This window comes from Pseudonaja textilis, chromosome 11 (assembly GCF_049901715.1).
Source record: "Pseudonaja textilis isolate UNSWEBS1 chromosome 11, rPseTex1.2, whole genome shotgun sequence".
In the NCBI taxonomy this organism is placed as follows: domain Eukaryota; kingdom Metazoa; phylum Chordata; class Lepidosauria; order Squamata; family Elapidae; genus Pseudonaja; species Pseudonaja textilis.
This window is the reverse complement of record NC_142000.1, coordinates 1,722,180-1,728,855: the sequence shown is the minus strand read 5'-3', so window position 1 is coordinate 1,728,855 and position 6,676 is coordinate 1,722,180.

The window sequence follows — 6,676 nt, the reverse complement described above, 5'->3', positions numbered from 1 at the left end:
AAGGGCAGAAAAATAAAGATATCCTACAAAAGGGTACCACACATCTTTACATGAAACACAAAAAACAGTTTCCAAGTTTTTGTTTATCATACTTTTGTATTTATGTTTTGGATAATTATAACATTTCTTCTAGAAGTAATACTTTCAAGTAACAGGTGCCCTTCTGGGATTTCCCTCCCCCCCCAAATCATCTAAAATCTAAAAAGATTAGCAAATCCCATGTTTTAATTTTGTTTTAAGTTAGATAATCACATCTTTTATGTTCTTGTCTGAAACTGCAAGTTGTCATACAAGAGTCTCGTAAGATTTAAAAGAAATATGAAAGCTATTACATTGTGGGGGTCCATAGATACCATCTAGAACAACTTTCCCCGGTCTTGTTCTTTCCTTGTGTGCCTGGTTGCATTACCCAGAATCCCTGAATGAAAATCTCCAATGACCATTCCTGGCTTGGCGCAATAACCTTGGGAGACAGAATGAAGAGCTGCAGCCTGTCTGATTGAGTCTGAGAGTGAGGTGTGAGTGAAGAAAGTTCTCAGAAGGCACCCACCCTAGTTTTTGGAGGGTAAAACTAAAGGACAGGAGAGGTACTTTCAAGCCAAGGGCAGGAAAATGGCTGCTACCAGTTGGGAAAGAGTGTGCAAGGTGCACAAGTGGCAGGAGATGGTGGGTGTGAAGATGGTGGGGTTGCTGTCGGGAGCGAGGATGTGTGAGGGTATCTGGGTGGATGAGCTGTTCCACTGATTAATTATTGTGCCAGGAAATGTATTTTCTTCCCTATTTTGGTGATTTTTAAAAAAAACAAATAAATATGAAAATCATTTTTTGTCTCTAAACTGTAATTTCAGAAGAACCAGGCCCTTTTAAGAACATCAAGTATTCAAAGAACGAAGCTGCCACTAGATGGTAGCAATTAACACATAAAATTGTGAGGAAAGCCTGTGTGCAGGATTATGGAAGGTGCCTCATGAGAGTACACTAAATATTAGATTGAAGTCCTAAACCCTCTTCTACATTGCACTAAGCCATGGATTATTTTAAACATAGTTGCTTGAATATAAGTTCCCATTATAATTATTTTTCTTTTCATTAAGTATTTTACAGGGAATACGTGGTGTGAAAAATAAGAGAGATTTAAGAAGAAAAACAAAATATTTATGGTCTGAGTGGAGTCATTATGATTAGTTTTTCTCATGCAATATATTTAGTCATTTAGATTGTTTTCTTGTAGACTAGTAGAATGAAAATTATGCATAATAGGCAACTGCCTTGACAATACTATGTTATTTATTTGTTTAGTCAAGCAATTATAACAGGTATAAGTATAAACATAGTTATGAATACATGAAATGGATACATATAAGAAAAAAAAGGAAAGAAACAATAGGACAGGGACGGTAGGCACGTTGGTGCGCTTATGCACGCCCCCTACAGACCTCTTAGGAAAGGGGTGAGGTCAATAGTAGACAGCCTAAGGTTAAAGTTTTTGGGGTTTGGGAAGAAACCACAGAGTCAGAGCCAGACATTGACCACTCTGTTGCTGAAGTCGTATTTCCTGCAATCAAGTTTGGTGCGGTTTACCTTGAGTTTGTATCTATTGTGTACTCTTATATTGTTATGGTTGAAGCTGAAGTATTCATTGACAGGTAGAATATTGCAATGTATACTTTTATATACCATATTTAGATCGGACCGAAGGCGTCATAGTTCTAGGTTGTCTAGGTCTAGAATTTCAAGTCTGGTGACTTAAGATATTCTGCAACGAGTAGAGGAGTGGAGAACTCTTCTTGTGAAATATTTCTGGACTTCCTCAATTGTATTAATATCAGATACGTAATGTGGGTTCCAGACTGATGAGCTGTATTCAAATATTGGTCTGGCAAATGTTTTGTATACTCTAGTTAGTAGCATGATATTACTGGAGAAAAAGTTACATAGGATTAGGTAACAACTCTTAATACCTTTTTGGCTATGTAGTTACAGTGGGCTCTAGCACTTAGAGCATTAGAGATGAGTACTCCAAGGTCCTTGACAGAGTTTGGATCATCAACAAGGTCTTGACTATTCAGCTTGTATTTTATTTTCTGATTTTTTTTGCCAATATGTAAGACAGAGCATTTATTTGTTGAGATTTGAAGTTGCCATTTGTTTGATCATTCTGATACATAGTCAAGGTCTTTTTGAAGGGTAGCAGTATTGCCGGTGGTATTGAGTAGCTTTACATCATCAGCGAAGAGAACGCAGTTGCTCCTAATATGATCACAGAGGTCATTTATGTAGAGTATGAAAAGAGTTGGTCCTAGAACACTGCCTTGGGGGACACCACTGTTGACAGCTACAGAATTTGACAGGACGCTCCCAATTTTGACCATTTATTGTCTGTTTGACAGGAATGCTTCTATCCAGTTATGCAGTTGTCCAGAGATACCATAAGATTTTAGTTTTAGGAGTAGTTTGTCATGTACCACTGAATCAAAGGCTTTACAGAAATCTATGTGAATTACATCTATTGCTTTGCCCTGATCGAGTTGTGTAATCCATATGTTTTTGCAGTGTAAGAGTTGCAGATTACAGGATAGTTATTTTCTGAAACCAAATTGTTTGTTAGAGAGTAGGTTGTTTATCTCTAAGTGGAGGATAATGGATTGGTTAATAATTGATTCCATTACTTTACAGGTGATGTAGCATAAGGAGATTGGTATATAATTTTCAACTAGGCTGGGGTCTCCTTTTTTAAAGATGGGGATGACCGTGGCTTGTGACCGTAGGTAAGGAACTGGTCCTGAAAATTTTTTTAAAGATTATGCTTAGAGGTTCTGCTATGGCAGTGGATAGCTTTTTAAAGAAGTAGACACATATTCTGTCTGGTCCAATAGATAGAGATGGTTTTAGATTGCGTAGTGCTTTTTCAACATTGTCTTCTGTAAAATCGATATGTACTAGATCATTGCAGTTGTCTGTGGTTCCACTAGGAAATACTGTGAATGATCCACTGTTTACAAATACTGAGCCTGTCAGCTGGTGCTCCATTCAAAATCCAAGAAAAAATACCTAGACTCTTTTGATCAGAGAAAAGATATCTTTTACTGGAAATTGAGTGGTTGCAACAAAAGAATTCTGAATCTGAGAAATTGGGCGCATAAATCACATATACAAAGTAACGACAACGTTCCCACCCCCAATAGTTCAATTGGCTCCTCCAATTAAAAGTTGTGTATATCATCATGTGGGCATCTCCAGGTGGTGATGAGGCTTCTGTTGACCCTGACATATTTTGATAAAGGGTTGCAGCTGCACATAGGACAGAAGCCTAAGCAAGAATGTACCCCCCCCCCCCCAGCTTACACAGTTCTGGCTTGTGACACCTCCAGCTCACTTCCCATAACCATTCCCCCCTCCTCCCCCCGTTACTTAAGACAGCCGAAAGAAGCAAAGCAAAGGGAGATCTTGAAGGCTGACAGAGCCAAAGAATGCATTAAAGAGGTTGGCTTTAATGGTGTCATCAATGCAGTCTTTACCATTAGGTCCTCTCAGGGGTGGGATAGACCTTTAGTTTGTTGTTTACAAAATTGTAGAAAGTGCAGGTGGAATTTGTACATAGGTTTTCCCCTTGTTTAATGTGATAATTAGTGCATTCAGTTTTTACCTGGTGGCATAGATTTTTGTATCGGCTTTTGAAGCTGGCAACATGACCAGATTTGTTTTTTTGCCAAAGTGATCTCTTTTTGGATTGAAGCTTCCTTATTGTTATGGGTAATCTGTTTTTCCTGGTTTTGGGAGTTGTTATTGGTACATATAGTTTGATAGTTCTTTTGATTTCTAGTAAGAATATGTTGTAATGGTCTTCAACAGTATTTCATCTAGTGAATAGTAGTTGCCAACAAGAGATGAGAAATCATTGTCTATAAAATCATAGTTGCCTTTTTTGAAGTTATAATTGGGGATTTTGTCATTGTGATGATTTTTGTGTGGATGTATGTTGAGACAAAAGTCAATCTTGTTGTGGTCACTGTTGGAAAAGGGTTCTTTAATTTGTATTCCGTAAATTGAATTCAAACTTTTGCAGATGAGATCGAGGCAGTTGTTAAGACTAGTATTGTTGTTTACTAGTTGTTCCAGTCCCAGATTTGTTACAGCACTGTAGAAGGTTGCATGTATGGGTTCAGTTGTACATTCATTTAGGGTCCAGTTAATATGAGGTAGATTGAGGTCACCAAGAAAGAAGGAAGTGTGGGCAGGATGTTGTCCATGTTAGTAGTGAATTTAACTTGTTTATATGTTCGATGTCATAATCAGGGGCTCTGTAACATAGTAAGAATCGAAATGTGATATTTAAGGACAGTTCACAGACGATGGTCTCAGGAAGGGCAAGCTCCTGGGTAACGTGGATATTTTTTAGATGTAAGGACTTTTTATAGAAGATAGCAATGCCACCTCCTCTAGGGATTTCACGACCAGATCGGTAAACATGATAATCTCTTACTGTGATAATGGAGTCAGGGAGAGATGCATTGAACCATGTTTCACAGACAAATATGATGTCGAATTTAGCTGTATTTAGTAAGGAGAAATTCAGGTATTTTATTTACAAGGCTTCTTGCATTGAGTAGCTTGCATTTAAAACCAGTTGTAGAGGTAGTTAGGGGTAATTAGAGGCATGCGTGCCTAGTTTTGAGTGATGGTGGATTGGATGGGATAGGGTTGGATGCAGTTGCGGGTTGTGTGACTTTCTTTTGATGCAATCAACACGGTAGTCAATGTACAGGTCATTTACTCCGTTGTCTAGATGTTTTTTGAGTTTTGTGCGGAGTTCACAGGAGTGGATTCTTTGCAGTATGAATAAGTCTGGTCTTGAGCAGTTTTTTATGGGTGAGATTGGTTTTTGCAATGGCGTTTATTGTATGAATGAATATACGTTTGCTGGACTCACTTTTGCAAACAACTCTACAAAATCTTGGGGCCACAGAGCCGTCATTGTATTTGAACTCAGGGCCATCTCTGGTTATTTCAATATCTTCAGGAGAGATGTTTGTTGTATTTTGAGTTGCTTATGATATCGCGAACTTTGGTGATGTCGTCTAATTCGTTGGTGTCTTCAGGACCAAATAAGGTGGCATTTGGATGTTTCTGATCATGTTCCATGATGTCTCTGATGAGTAAGGGAATATCATTTGTGGAATTATTTGATGGGATAGTAATTATTTGTGGCTGTGGTTTGGCTATTTTTGGTTGTAGTTGTGATTGTAGTTGAGGTAGTAGTTGTGGTAGTGGTTGTTGAGTTGGGATTTGATTTTGAGCTGATAGGTAATCGCTTATCTGTGTTGTATTTTTTTTTCAAGAGAGTAGGCTTGCTTGTACCGTGGTTTCAAAGAGTATTGTTAAGCATTCTTCTATTGAGTGAATGAGTGATTCTATGCTTTCAACTCTGTCAGGCAGGGTAGTTTGTTTAGCTTGGGAGAATATGATGGACATAGACAAGGGAATGTATCTGATTTTTTTAGATCAGCTAGGCTTTTAAGTTTAAGCAGGTAAAGTGGGCTTGATTGTCACATAGGTGGCAGTTGATGTTATTTTCGCTTTCATTGATGGTTTCAAGACATCTGAAGCATGTGCAGGAGTCTTGGAGGTCATTGGTAGAGATATTATTCTTTTGTTCTTGTTTGGTAGTGGAGGGTTTAGAGTTTTTGGCTGGCATGGTCAATGGCAATAGTACACTAAACAATTCCAATAGCTAATTAATGTGAACGGTAGACAGTTACTTAATGTTGGTGGTTAATAAATGTTAATTGATAGAGAACAAATCAAAAGTAAGGTTACTTATTACTAAAAATTATTCAATCGATCAATCGACTAGATAATCAATGATACAGTATTAAATCTCTATCAATTAAATGACTCAGTAAATTAGTGGTCATTTAACAATTAATTATACTATTAGATGATAAATCAATTATTTTAGACAAAGCATTATCTATCAATATTTGGTCTTGAGGTAATGAAATAGTGGAGGTAGTGAAGTATTGGAGGTTTGTAGTGAAAAGTTCCTTTGTTTTTTTCCTTAGAGCCACGTTTTGTTTTTGTTTTGTTTTTGTTTTTCAAGAGGAAGCGTTGCTGCTTGATAGATTTGAATGGAGATTTGAATGAACTCACCAACCTTCTACTTGGGAGTTTGGAATGGATGAGATTTGGGTGGGGGTTAAGTGGAGGTTGTCCAATCAGATGAGTGGGAATTTAAAATGCAGGCTGACTAATCAGCTGGGTGATTTAAATGGAGACTGCAGGGTCTATTGATTCTCTGTGAGTCTCCTCAGTTTTCCGTAATTCACAGCCATTCAGAATCACACTCTCTGGAGTTTAGAATCACACTTGCCACCAGTCACAGCTCGAGTGGCTCACTCTCAGAATCAGTCTCTCTCTAAGTGTCCGAATCACTCTCTCATAAATCACAGCTCGTCCTGGCTCTTATCTCTATCTGCTTCTCCTCAAGTCTTGGTCTCTCTCTCTCTCCTCCCTCATTGTTTCTCCCTGCCAGCTAGCCGCTGTGGCTCCAGGGAAACTCTGTGGGAGATTTGAATGGAGACACGTCATCTGGTGTGGAAGATACTCCGATTAGCTGTGTGGAGGATTTAAATGAAGGTGCGTTGTTTGCGCTCCGCTGGCTCCAAGTGATCCAGTT